This window comes from Notechis scutatus, unplaced genomic scaffold, assembly GCF_049901735.1.
Source record: "Notechis scutatus isolate UNSWTSFEM ecotype Mainland unplaced genomic scaffold, rNotScu1.2 NSCUSCF68, whole genome shotgun sequence".
In the NCBI taxonomy this organism is placed as follows: Eukaryota; Metazoa; Chordata; class Lepidosauria; order Squamata; family Elapidae; genus Notechis; species Notechis scutatus.
The window spans coordinates 1-14,798 of NW_028263170.1; positions in this window are offsets into that span (position 1 = coordinate 1).

Genomic DNA, 14,798 nt, shown 5'->3' on the forward strand with positions numbered 1-14,798 from the left:
CAAGGCCAGATATTGCTTATGGCGTTAATCAATTGGCAAGATTTAACGCTGAACCCAATGAACGACACTGGCAAGTGCTAAAGCATATATTAAGATATCTTAAAAGGACAATGCACTATGCATTGTATTTGGAGCCAAAAGATGATTTGATTTTAAGTGCATATGCTGATGCAAGTTTTGCAAAAGACATAAACACTAGGAAATCAACTTCAGGTATGGCTATACTATTAGGTAAAGCACTGATTGGTTGGAGGTCAATTAGACAGCAACACATAAGTATGTCCACAATGGAAGCAGAATTTTCATGTCTATCTTTATTATGTACTGATTTAATTCTGTATAAACAGTTGTTAATAGATATGGGAATAACTGTTAATGATGCCATTGTAGTGTATGAGGACAATCAAGCAGCCATACGGTTGGCTACAAATATTGCTGTAAAAACGAGATCTAAGCATACTGATCTTAGATATCTGAATGTAAGACAATCTGTAAAAAATGGTTTAATAAGTCTGGAATATTGCATAACTGAAGAAAATTTTGCTGATCAGTTTACAAAAGCCCAAGGTGCAGTAAAGCACAAGGAAAGTTGTGAAAACTATGGGTTAAAGTTGTAAATAGATATATATGTTATTATATTACCCAAAAGGGGAGAATGTTAAGGATAACATGGTTACCTAACTTAGTTTGGGTAAAATAATATATATAGACTATGATTGTGTGTGTCACTTTAAATGCAAACATGTATTTTGAGTGCGGTTGAAAAATCACCATAAGAGGGAGCAAGAGAGCTTACTGTTTGCTAGCTTTTACTGGATTGCTGACGATGATGGATTGTTAACCGTGTTTTCCTGTTGCTGAAAGAAGAAAAGAGTTTTTACTTCTTCTTATCTCATACTGCGAAGAGATAAAATACTGGACTGATATTGTAAGTTTAATGAACTCTTTTTCGACACTGGACTTTCTAACTGATTAATCCCTGGATGGACTGAACTTAGTGTATGATATATGGACTGTTTGACTATGCATATAAATCTTACTAGAATAAACTATTTAACTAGCACTGAGTATCTGTTTTACTGAGTGTAAATTACAACAAAGTTTATCTCATATATTTGCCTGCCTGACTGCCGTTGCACATTCTGCTAGGGTGTATATCCCTAACAAATACCAATAGCCTCCTCTTCACCATCTGGAGGACAACAATCAATACAGACAATATTACAACAGGAGAAAGAGAAGGAAGTGATGTTGCAGATGATTATGCAAGGAATCCAGAAGATTGAAAGGAGAACGAAGAATATTGAGCAAAGAACTGAAAAGACAGATGAGAAGGTAGAGAATATTCAACCGATGATGATGAAATATGAGGACAGATTTAAGAAAATTGAAGAAGAAGATATACAAAGAGATAAGAAAATTGGAGATATTGATACTTGATTGAGTGAAGTTGAAAAGGGCAGGAATGGACCATTAGGATGGGAAATCGATAGATAAGGATTTTACCTGAGATTTCAAAATGTAGAGGAAGAAAAAGGTGAAAACCTTGCTGAAATAATGACAGAAATATTGGCAGAAGTGTTAGAGATAACCAAAGAGAAGATGATGGATGGGATGGATGAAGTGTTCCGTGTCTATACAAGACATGCAATGAGAAATAAGTTACCAAGAGAAGTTCACATCAGATTTACTAAGAAAATTATTAAAACTCAGATACTGCATGTGACAAGAGAGAAAACATTAAACTACAAGGACAAAGAAATTGTGGTGCTGAAACAGGTACCAAGAAAAGTAAGAGAAGTGAGAAGAGAATATTTGAATTGAAAAAGAAAAAGAAGGTGCAGTAGGTGATGTACCCAGAGAGCAATGAGAACTAAGATCTACTAGAGCAATAAAACCCTCTTACAAAGCCTAATCTGGATGAAACAAAATTTATTACAATTAACATAAATGGACTTAATTTAGCTACTAAAAGAAGAAAAGTATTTTGACTTCCGGTTTGTCGGCTTCGCTAGTGGCAGGGATTTGCGATCCTGCGCGATCCCTGCCGCGCTAGCCGCTTTGGTGTCTCTGATCCACGGATCTGGAGGCTGGGGCTGCCACGAAGAGGCAGCCGAAGATAAGGGGGAACTGGTGAGGGGTTTGGGGGTGTTGCAGACCCCCCTCCCAGCCGGCAAAACCCCCTTTTCCCAAGACAGTCGAGCGGTGGTCTGTAATGGCCGCCTCAAAGAAGCCGGCAGCTGGGCAAGATTGAGCAGGAGGAAGAGAGGAGAAAATTGTCAAGAGAAAGTGTTTTTGGCTGACCCAGGATTTTAAGAGGCGTTTAATCCTGAGAACTATGGTTTTTTGAACAATACTTCGTTTCCAGAGGAGGATTACAAGAGGCAAAATTGAGTGCTGAAAGAGAAAGTTCACTCTCCTTCCTTATGGAATCAACAAATGGCCATTGAGAAACCTGTTGTTTTTTTATAAAAGGTAAAAACTTGGCTTCTTGTTTTAAGTGGGAAGGAAGAGGACAATATATATATATATAATTAAGATTTTGTTGGAGGGGATGCCTTGAAGATTTTGAGACCAGAAATTAATTGCAATAAGGCTTTAAAGTATAGATTGGAGGTTTTTTCCTTTCCCTTTGATACCTCCCCAGGAAGAGAAAGTGAGAACTTTGTGTATTGTTTGGACTGATTGACTCTCTCTGGAACTTTGGGGAATTGCTCTAATTTTTGAAACATTTTGGTTGCTTTAAGAAGAAGAATAAAGAATGGCTTTATCTGTTGATGAACTTAGAGAATATGAAGAAAGAAAGGACGCTGTGAAAGAAGCCTTTCTCTCTTTAGAAATGGCGCTTGTTAATTATCAAATACAACAACAGATGAAGGAAATGGAAGGAGAAGAAGAAGAAGAAGACGCCATCTTCAATGAATCTAAAAATTTAGTTAAGAGAGAAAGGAGAAAGAAAGGAAGGAAAATGAAGGACTTAAGACTTAAAAAAATACTTAAGAAAGGAAAAAATAAGATGCAAAACCAACTCAATGTTAATGTTATTGAGCAAAAGGAGAAAGGAATACAACAGAGAGGGAAGCTAAAGGGGAGGAAAAAGGTTAGGTGGGATAAGAAAGGAAGGGAAAAGGGAGGGAAAAGCCACAAAGGTATAAAACAAGATGGGAAAAACGGAATTTTGTTTAGGGATAAAGATAATTTAAGGTAATGTATAATTAAAGGTAATGTATAATTTCTTTAAAAAAGAAGATTCTGCAAGGTACATAAGATGGTATTGTAGTATTTGTATTAGAAATAGAAAACTAGAATGTTATAAGAATTAACAAAAGATTAAAATATTGAAATGTTTAGTAATGATAGATTTTAAAATTTAATAAAAGATTAAAAGGAATGTTTAAAATATTGAGTTTAATTAAAAAGTTTAATTTACTGTTGTTTTGATCTTATTATAAACTCATTATTGTAGCACTTGTTTCTTGAAATAGACAATCGGAATGTTATAATTTAAAATTTAGATTTATTATTTAATTATATTAATTATTATGGATTTATTATTTTCTCTCTTTAGAGGTTAGTAGGTTGAATGTACTAAGCAGAATCAGATTGGGAATTTTAAATATTTTTAGGGGGAGGATAGAAAGGCATCATACCTTGATCAGTGATTTCAGGAGAAATTCTTTTTTTTTATTTGCTATAGGGAATGAGATAAATGGATAATTTGGAGAATGGACAAAAAATATAAATATAATGATTTAAATTAAAATGAATTAAATAAAATAGAAATAAGAAGAGTGAAAAGCGGGGAGAAGTTATATAGAAGATATAGAATGGTAAATAAGATAGGTAATGGTATATAAGATGAGCACAAATTTAATTGAAGTCCATACAAAGAGAGTTAAAAGAGAGAGTTAAAAGAAGTTTTTATGTTTTTGTGTTTTGGGTGTCTATGTTTTCTTTGAGAATTAATAAAACCTCAGAGGAATGTTGGATGAGAATAATGTTAAACAAGACAGAGAGGAATGAAGATGATATTGAAATGGTGAAAAACAGAATGATGTTGTATAAAATAATATTTTATTTGACTTGTAAAGTTAATAATGGAGGTTTTATGTATTTAAAGGTTAACGATGGTTTGTTTGTCTTTAAAATCAATAAAATTTGTTTAAAAAAAAAAGAAGAAAAGTATTTCATAAATTAGAGAAATTAAAGTTTGATATAATCTGCCTACAAGAAGTACATATTAAAAAACAACATGAATATATATTGAAACAAAAACAAAAAAATTAGGGAAATTATTCGCATCATTGACACAATGTAAAAAAAGAGGTGTGGTCTTATATATTAGAGATACAATTCCAGCAGAACCAATTTATACAGATGATGATGGAAGGATTTTGATGGTGAAAATAATGTAAAAACATTTTAAATCACAATTTATGCTCCAAATGACAATCAAGAAGAATTTTACAGGAAATTACATATGAAAATAATTGAACTGGACTATGCTAATATTTGTATGATGGGAGATTTCAATGGAATAATTAATGATCAATTGGATTATAAAACGCAGAAATCAACAAAGAAAACTAGAAAGACACTACCAAAATCTTTCTTTCAAATGATAGAAGAAGCAAACTTAAAAGATGCATGGAGAGAGAGAAATGTGGAAAATAAGCAATATACCTTTTATTCAAACAGACATGCATCATGGTCTAGAATAGATATGATATGGATGTCACCAGAATTACTTGCTAATATATGAGAAATTGAAATAGAAACAAGCACTTGGGCAGATCACAACTCAATGACAGTCATTTTGAAAGGACAAAAGAGGAGATCTAGATGGACCTTAAATAATACGATAGTAAAGGAAAAAGACTTCAAACAGAAAATAGAGAAAGAATTGGTTTTCTTTTTTAAAGAAAATAAAAAAGAGGATACATCTTAACATAATCTCTGGGACACGATAAAGGCCTACACAAAAGGCTTGATAATAGACTATACAAGGAACAGAAAAAGACTTTCAAAAAATGACTATAAGAGATTGGAAAAAGAATTACAGAAGTTTCTGCAAAAAAAGACATTAAAATTAAAACGGACATAACAAAACATAAAATGGAACAAATGGGAAAAGAGGAATTAGCACAAAAAATTAAAAATGCTAAACAGAATTACTTTGAAGATGCAAACAAACCAGGCAGATGGTTAGCCTATAAATTGAGAAAGGAAAGAGAATCAAGAAGGATTAACCAATTAATAAATGAAGAAGGATATGTTTGCTATGGAAATGAGGAGAAGAAAAAAAGTATACAAGATTATTATGGAAAACTGTATTATCAAGAGAATATTCAAGAAGAAAAAGTTAAGAATATTTACAGAAAGCGAAATTACCCCAGATACCCAAATACATTGAAGCAATGTTAGAAGGGAACATTACAATGATGGAATTAACAGAAGCCTTTAAAAAACAGAATGTTGGAAAAGCACCAGGTCCAGATGGATTGCCAGAGGAATTTTACAAGACTTTCCAGGAAATACTGAATCTTCAACTATTAAAAATCATGAATGAAGTTATGTCAAAGAAGAGAATACCCAAAACATGGTCAGAAGCATATATTACACTTATACCGAAGGAAGACACAGACCCGCAGCAAGTTAAGAATTATAGACCTATATCCCGATTAAATTCAGACTATAAATTTTTTTTTTAAACAAGTTTTATTAATTTTAAAAACAAACACAAATACATATAACATAAGACATAACATAAAGAAAATAAAAAATCATCTTTTCTGAAGGTTGCTCAATCCCGGGTCAAAACTCTTTATACAGACACAACTTCAAATTCATATTCATTTTATATATCATTCATATCTTATTACCATCTTCACTTTTATATATAGTTTCTTTTCTCTCTTAAATTCTCTTAATTTTATTTTATTCATCTCATCTCAGTTCAAATCATAATATTTATTATTCTTTGTCTGTTTATTTCCAGCTATCCATTTGCTTTCTTCCTTAAAATAAAATAAAAAAAAACTTCTCCTGTCCACTAATTGGAGTATAACGCCTTTACCTCTTTCCTCTACATTTATAATATTTAATATAAAACACCTAACTTACATTGGGATCCTGCTTGGTACATTCAAAAATTATACAATATTATCACTACCAGAACTTATCTATTCATTAATATTCATATTCTTTTATAACATAAAAAACTTAGCACATTGCTTTTCAATTAATTAACATACTTTTGTGGGAGGACCTACTTTCCAATTATTCTCCCCCCATCACATATTTTAAATCATTATTTCATTAAGGTAATCCTCCTTCTCCTCCTCTCCCCAACATTCTTTTATACCTTATACAACATTCTTTTATACCATTTTATCCATTCAATTTAATATCATATCTTTTTAATAATAGTTATATTTTCCACAGTTATTCCCCCCCCACATCATATCTCCAATCTTTATTTCGTAAAATGTTCCCCTTTCCTTAACACCAATTTCACTAAGTTATATTAAATATTTTACCACATTTTAAATTACACTTTATTTCCAACCTTCTAAAAGTTATTTCTAAGTACAAATATAAAAAACAATCTTGTGTACCTTTAGAATCCCTTCATCAATAAGATTACCCATTGTCTCTAAAAAAGATTTGTTTCTTTACATCTTGCTCTCTACTACTGAGGCCTCTCATCCCTTTTCTCCCTTGCTTGTTCTTCTCTCTGTCCTCATTACCCCTTCGTCTCTCCACCTCTCTTCCTCTCCAGCTTCCTCCCCTCTGCAGTTTTCTAACATAATACCTCCTTTTCATCTTATTTTTCTTTTTTTTGGATTGCTTTTACAGATCTTAAAGTCTCTTTTTCCTTTTTCTCCTTCTCCTTTCTTTGCCCAGCCAAAGTGACTTGTTCCTCAAGATGGCTTCTTCTTCCTCCAAATCTTCTTGGTATTCAATCCCTTCCACGTAAGCATAAACCGCCATTTCTAAATACTGACACAGAGTATCAAAAACATCCTTCCCTTCTCGCTTTTCCTCTTGAATTTTTTGGCGTAAAAGTTCTAAATCATCCACAAATGATGTCATTGTGAAGAGAAAAGTTTTCCCAAACAACCACCCAGATGTTTTTAATCAAAGATAATTTTCAAAAAGTAATAAAATCACCAAGCAGTCCAAGTAGATCATTTCTTTAGGCACCTTTTCCTTCCTCAATTTCTCTTTCTGGGGTTAAAATTGGATCACAAAGTTGCATTTAATATATATCTTCAGAAGCCTTGTTAATATTTATATCTCCTTAAAATTCCAGGCATACTCCTCATTTCCAAATTATAGTCCAGCTTTCACTCTCCCTTCCCACTCACAGCATAAAAAAAGAAAAAAAATTAAAAGTTTTTTTTTTTAAGAAAGAAAAAAATCATTCAGAAATCCTTATCTCTTCAGTGTTTAATTACCTGGATTTTCAGATTTCTCTTACTGTTCCACAGCTGTCACGTTAGGAAGGAGAGTGAAAAGAAAAAAAAACTTTCCCTTTAAGAGTTCTATCCGTGGCTTGTAACTCTCTCTGGAAACAATGTAGCAACTTCTCCAACAGTTCTCCGATCCCCGGAGGTTCCTTGCTTAGCAACTTTATCCCGGACCATAGGCAACTCTCACGATTCTCCGATTCTCTTCCTCCTGCACATTCTTATCCGTCTGCAGGTTTCTTTGAGGCAGCCATTGCTGACCGCCGCTCCTCCGCCTAGGGAAAAGGGGGTTTAGCTGGCTGGGACACCCCCTACCCCCTTTCCAGATCCCCCCTGTCTTCAGCAGCCCCTACAGGGCAGCTATATCCCCCAAATCCAAGTGGATTGGGGGAACCTAGTCGATGAGCCCGGCAGGGATCACGCTGGATCGCAGAACCCTGCCGCCGCTGAAGCCTCGCAAACAGGAAGTCCCAGACTATAAAATTTTTGTTTCAATCTTGGCAGAAAGACTGAAAAGAAACTTAAATAATTTTATCATGCTGATAAAAATGGATTTCTGCCAAAGAGACAAATCAAAGACAATGTGAGAATAATTCTGGATGCTTTGGAATACTATAAGGCACATCCTGAAAAGCAAATGGCCTTGATGTTTTTAAATGCACAAAAAGCCTTTGATAATGTGAGCTGGTGGTTCATGTTATTGCAATTGGTACCAATGGACTTTGGTAAAAAATTTATTCAAGCCATTGAAACGATATATCATAAACAAACTGCAAAGGTTATGATAAATGGAGAATTAACAGAATCCATAGATATAAGAAAAGGGACTAGACAAGGTTGTCCACTGTCACCTCTGCTGTTTGTGTTAACATTGGAAGTGTTGAATAGGAATATTAGAGAAGAAAAAGAAATAAAAGGAATAGAAATAAAAAAGGAAGAGTATAAATTGCAAGCCTTTGCAGATGACCTGGTATTTATATTAGAGGACCCATTGGAAACAGCACCTAAATTAATAGAAAAGATAGAAGAATATGGAAAAGTAGCAGGTTTGAAAATAAATAAAGATAAAACAAAGATATTAACAGAAACATGCTAGCAAGACGAAAGAAAGAGTTGGAAGAAGTTTTAGAAATACAGGTCACAAATAAGGTTAAGTATTTAGGGATATATATTACATCAAGATGTAGCACATTGAAGGAGGATAATTATTCTAAACTCAAACAACAGATTGAGACAGATTTGACAAAATGGGAAAACTTACCATTATCATTGATTGAGAGAATATTTACAATTAAGACGAATGTATTGTCTAGAATTTTATACTTATTCCAAACAATTTCAATTCGATTAGGGAAAGAGTTTTTTGAAGACTTAAATAAAATTGTGTTGAAATACATCTGGCAGGGTAAGAAAGCGAGAATAAAACTTAAACTGTTACAAAATGCAGGAACAAGAGGAGGGTTTGCCTTGCCCAACTGGGAATTATATTATCAAGCGTCAAGTTTGATGCGGGTAAAGCAATGGATAATGTTAAGGAATAGTAGATTATTGACTTTAGAAGGCCATGACTTGCTGCCGGGATGGCATGCTTTCCTCTGGTATAAGGGAACTAAAACACAGGGGTATTTTAGAAGACATTACATTCGAGAGGCATTGTTTTTAAACTGGGAGAAGATAAAAAGACAATATTATTTAAAGATTCCATTATGGATATCTACCATTGAAGCTTTTTCTTATCCAATAATATATTAAAAAAAGAACAAACAGTTAGATATGGTGAAATAGTGAATGAAAAGGATGAACTGAAATCTATGCAAGCGTTGGAAGAACAAGGTGTAAAAATGAATTGGTTTTCATATTTGCAAATACAATCTAGGTTTTATAAAGATTTTAAAACAGAAGGTGTCTATGATAAGTTGACTGATTTAGATAAAATTCTGATGGGTACTGATGAAAAGATAATTAAAAATTTTATGGACATTTATTAGAATTGGAGGAAGAACAAGTTAAAGAAATGATGATTGCTTGGGGGAAAAATTTTGGATATGGGATTGATTTAGAGAAATGGCAAAAATTGTGGTCTCAAAATTATAAAATGACAATGTCAACTGCATATAAAGAAAATTTGTATAAGATGTTTCACAGGTGGTATCTACCCCAGACGAGAATTGCGAGAATGTTTAAGAACAAATCAGATAAATGTTGGAAATGTCATCAGATACCTGGTTCATATTACCATATGTGATGGACATGTTCAGACGCAAATATTGGACTAAAATCCACACATGGTTGGAAAAAATGATAAAATGATATAGACTTTAAACCAGAGATCTTTTTATTGGAGTCATACCAGACATATACAATAAAGAACTGAAATATTTGATTGTAAATGTCTTAACAGCAGCTAGAATTGTATTTGCGAAGAACTGGAAAAATGAAAAAAAATCTATGCAGGAGGAAGTTACTAAGAAAATTATGGACTGTGCTGAAATGAGTAAATTGACATTTGAAATTAGAAAACAAGATAAAGATAAACAATTTTATATGATATGGGATTTGTTTTATCAATGGTTGTGTCAGCCTTCAAGAGCTTCTACTATTGCTTTGCATCTTTCGGCTGCCATAAGTAACGGCGGGAGGAGGGGGGAAAGTATGGGAAGCGAGCTGGAAGTGTTACATTCTAGTGTTGTATAAAATGAGGAGGGGGGAGAGTACATTCTTGCTTAGGTTTCTATTTCTTGCTTAGCTTTCTTTTCTCTGCACAGCTGCAAATCTTTATCAAAGTATGCCAAGGTCAATGGACAGAAGCCTCATCACCACCTGAAGATGTCCACATGATCATATTCACAACTTTTAATTGGAAGAATCAATTAAACTATTGGGGGTGGGAAAATTTCCATCACTTTGTATATGTGATTTATGCGCCTAATTCCTCAGATTCAGAATTCTATTGTTGCTACCACTTCATTTCCAGTAAAAGATATCTTTTCTCTAATTAAAAGAGTCTAAGTATTTCTTTCTTGGATTTTGGATGGAGCACTGCCAGACATTATTCTGAATCTCACTCTACCAGCCCACCTGGAGAAATAATCCAATTTCTTCCGAGGGGGTCTGAATATCATGTCATCTCCAACTAGTGACCAAGAAGACCTGGGTGCCATTGGAGGGCAAGATTCTTTGCTACTAGAGGAGGCACGGGAAGCTGAATTACTAGCAGAGCTCAATCTGGAAGAGAACCCAGCTGTGAAGCCCAAATGGTCATTGGGAGTTGGCTGGAGGGATCCAGAGGAGCCCCTCTCCCCCAGGAGCCACCACCACCTGCCGGCGTGAAAGAGAGGAGCCATGGCAAGAGAGGGAAAGACTTTTTACTGAACCAAGCCAGGTACCTCCTCAATGAGGTCTTTGGAGAACCTCACGCTGCACAAAGGTATGAGGGAGAGGGGGAGGGGGAGGCAGCCCCAGCCAGAAGAAGCTGAGCAGCCCCCCATAAATCAACCTGGGCCAGTGCAACAGCCAGCAGCAGCCCCGGGGACCCCAGCGGGAGGTGTAATTCCTAGAAGGCGTAGAGCTCCCAAGTTGCCTCCATTGGAAGTAAAATATGGGGAAGATCCCAAAGAGTTGGGGGTTTTCCTAGCACAAGTTTGGAGCTATATGGTAGAATATGGAGGGGATTTTTCCTCAGAAGCAGCCAAAGTGGGATGTGTTACCAGGGCTCTGGAGGGAACAGCTGCAAAGTGGATGGTGACTTTGCATAACGATAATGCTCTCCAGCTGTTGAATTATGACCTGTTCATGACTGTGCTGCGGGCAAAGTTTGAGGACCCACTGGCGGAGCGTAAGGCCAGGATCAGGATGAAGACCATAAATCAGGGGCGGAGATCAGTGGCTGACTACACCCAGGAATTTAGAGAGCTGGCGTGTCATATCCGAGACTGGTCCCAGGGAGCCCTGATAGAAGCGTTTAAAGATGGATTAAATGAAGATGTATACCAGAGATGCATTGCCAGAAGGGACCCAAATGATTTGCAGATGTGGTACTTGCTGGCAGAAGAGGTGGAAATTGACCGAACCCAAAACAGATGCTGGGGAGGCTCTGGTTGGAGAAAACCCTCCTCCTCACGTCCTCAAGAAGTCCCCAAGCCCCAAAAGGGAGGGATGGCAGCAAGATCCAAACCCACTGCCTGCTTCCGTTGTGGGACGGAAGGTCACCAGGCTGCGGACTGCAGGGCCAAGTTGGAACCAAAGGGGGCACCAAGAGGAAGGAAGAAGCCTGAAAAAACCCCAGTGAAGCCTCGCAAAATGGGAGGTTGTAGAGGTTGTCCCTCCGAAAGGAGAGGAGCTGGGACCTCCGACCTCCTCTGAAGAGGGTGAACCCGATTTGGAAGATGACTCTCTGGTAAGTCCAAACAAGGGCCCTATGACCATTCCAGTGAAGTTAAGGGTACCCACATCGGGGGCCAAAGGGGAAATGCTAGCCTTGCTAGACTCTGGGTGCACGAGGTGTGTAATCAACAAGAGAGTAGTAGAGAAAATGGGCTTAAGACTAAGCCCTTTAAAAATGCCTATAGCCTTTTGCCAATTGGATGGATCAGTGGCGGGGGGCTGCCCTGCACGCTTCATAATGGAACCCATAGAAATGACCATGGAACAGCATAAAGAGACCCTGTGTTTTATTGTGGCCCCTGGGATGGAGCAACCACTAATACTGGGATTACCCTGGCTCTGGAAGTGGAACCCCCACGTCAACTGGAGGAAGGTGTCGTTGCGCATACATACCAACCAGCGGCTGGAAAGGGAGGGGCTATCTCTGCCAAAACTTCAGAATCCGGTTGAGGTAGCCTCCACAGGTACTGAGAACTTGAAGGGGGAGGAGAAAATTCCGGAGGAATATTGGGATTTAAAGGAAGTGTTCAGTGAGAAGGCCTCGGATGAGCTTCCCCCTCATCGGTCAACAGATTGTAGTATTGAAATTTTACCTGGGGTGAAGCTCGCGAAACCGAAGTTATATTCGATGACACCACGGGAATTAGAAGAGCTGCGATCGTTTATCGATAAAAATTTGGAACGTGGTTTCATCCAACCCGCTAGACCCCGGGTAGCGGCCCCAGTATTGTTCCGTGAAAAGAAAGATGGCTCCATGTGCTTGGTGGTTGACTATAGAAATCTGAATGCCATTTCCATGGAAAACGTATACCCCCTCCCCCTGATGAAGGACATGCTGGCCCACCTGGCCAAGGGAAAAATTTTTTACAAAGCTAGACTTGAGAGAAGCGTACTACCGAGTTCCAATTAAGGAAAGAGATGAATGGAAAACAGCTTTTAACTGCCCGATGGGTTGTTTCCAATTCAACGTTCTCCCATTTGGCCTACCGGGGGCCCCAGCCGTATTCTTGCAGATGATCAATCAGGTGTTACATGAACATTTATACAAGGGGGTTTTGGTTTATCTTGATGACATCCTTATCTACACGGAAACTTGGGATGAACATGTGAAACTAGTGCGGTCAGTTCTAGAGAAACTCCGAGCTGCTAAGTTGTATGCTAAACTGTCCAAATGTGAGTTCCATCAAGAGAAGATGGACTATTTGGGGTATTGCATCTCACATGAGGGCATAGAAATGGACCAAGGGAAGGTGCGTGCCATGTTGGAATGCCCCCCCCCCACGCACCAGAAAACAACTTCAGAGTTTCTTGGGATTCGCTAATTTTTACCGGCAATTTATCCCGGCTTTTGCTAAGATAGCAATGCCTATCACCAATCTCTTAAAAACTAAAGGTGAGGTGAAGCCAAGGCCTAGCAAACCGTTGGAGTGGTCCATGGAGTGCCAAGCAGCGTTTGAAAAGCTGAAACGACTGTTTGCTGCAGAACCAGTGCTAAAGCACCCGGACATGGATGCTCCTTTCGTGATCCAAGCCGATGCGAGTGATGTGGCCATTGGAGCGGTGTTACTTCAAATCAATGAGAAAGGGACTTTACAACCCTGTGCCTATACCTCCCATAAACTATCTGAAACCAAAAGAAGGTGGGCCGTCTGGGAAAAAGAAGCTTTTGCAGTTCGCTGGGCTCTACTGACTTGGAGACATTTCTTTGAAGGAGCAAAACACCCGTTTGAGGTATGGACTGATCATAAGAATTTGGTGGCCTTAAAAACACCTCGGAAGCTGTCCCCTAAACAAGTTCGCTGGGCCCAGTACTTTAAGCAGTTTAATTTCTCATTGAAGTACATTCCAGGGGGGAGGAACTTCATGGCGGATGCTCTATCTAGACTACCTCAATATAATAGTGTTTGCCAGGAAGTGATACGGCCGATTGTCTCAACCAAACAGCTAGCCGCTCCAGTGGTTACTAGAGCCCAAAAGAAGCAAGAAGTGGATTTATCGAATGGTTTAACTGCACAATTAAAAGAAGCCCTAAAACTTGATGATTGGTTCCCGGCTCATTCGAATAACTGTACAGTTAGAGATGGTTTGGCCTGGGTGGGAACCAGAGAAACTGAGGAGCCAAATATTACAACAAGCTCATGATTCTAAAGCAGCTGGCCATTTTGGATTCGTAAAAACCTTACACCTGGTTAAGCGGCAATTCTGGTGGCCTACATTGAAGAAGGACATTGAAACTTATGTGGCTAGCTGTTCAATTTGCGCATCAGCAAAGAGACCACCTGGTAAGCCAGCAGGGTTGTTACAAAATGTGGCTAGACCGCGGGCTCTGTGGAAGGAAATCTGTATGGACTTTATAGTGGAGTTACCCAAAAGCGGCGGAAACACAGTTATTTGGGTGGTAACCGATTTGTTTTCCAAACAAGTACATTTCATACCTTGTTCCAAGATTCCATCTGCAAAAACATTGGCTAAACTATTTATTTTGCATATCTATAGATTACATGGCGTTCCTGAACGTATAATCTCTGATAGGGGGGTTCAATTTACCTTGAACTTTTGGAGGGAGTTCCTGAAGTTAATAGGCTCCGCCCAAGGCTTAAGCTCTGCCCACCACCCACAAACGAATGGGGCCTGTGAGAGAACTAACGCAGTGTTAGAACAATACCTTAGATGTTACATAAATTATCAGCAGGATAATTGGGCTGACCTATTGCCATTTGCCGAAGTGGCATATAACAACTCTGTACATAGCAGTACTGGATTTACCCCATTTAAAGTGGCATCAGGACAAGATTTTCTACCCATACTTGAACTTCCTCATGAAAGGCCTAACATCCAGTCATTAGATGAATGGATAACTCAACTCCAACTTAATTGGCCAGTCACTCGTAAAGCATTAGATGATGCACATCAAGCTCATAAGAAGTTTGCAGACAAAAAGAG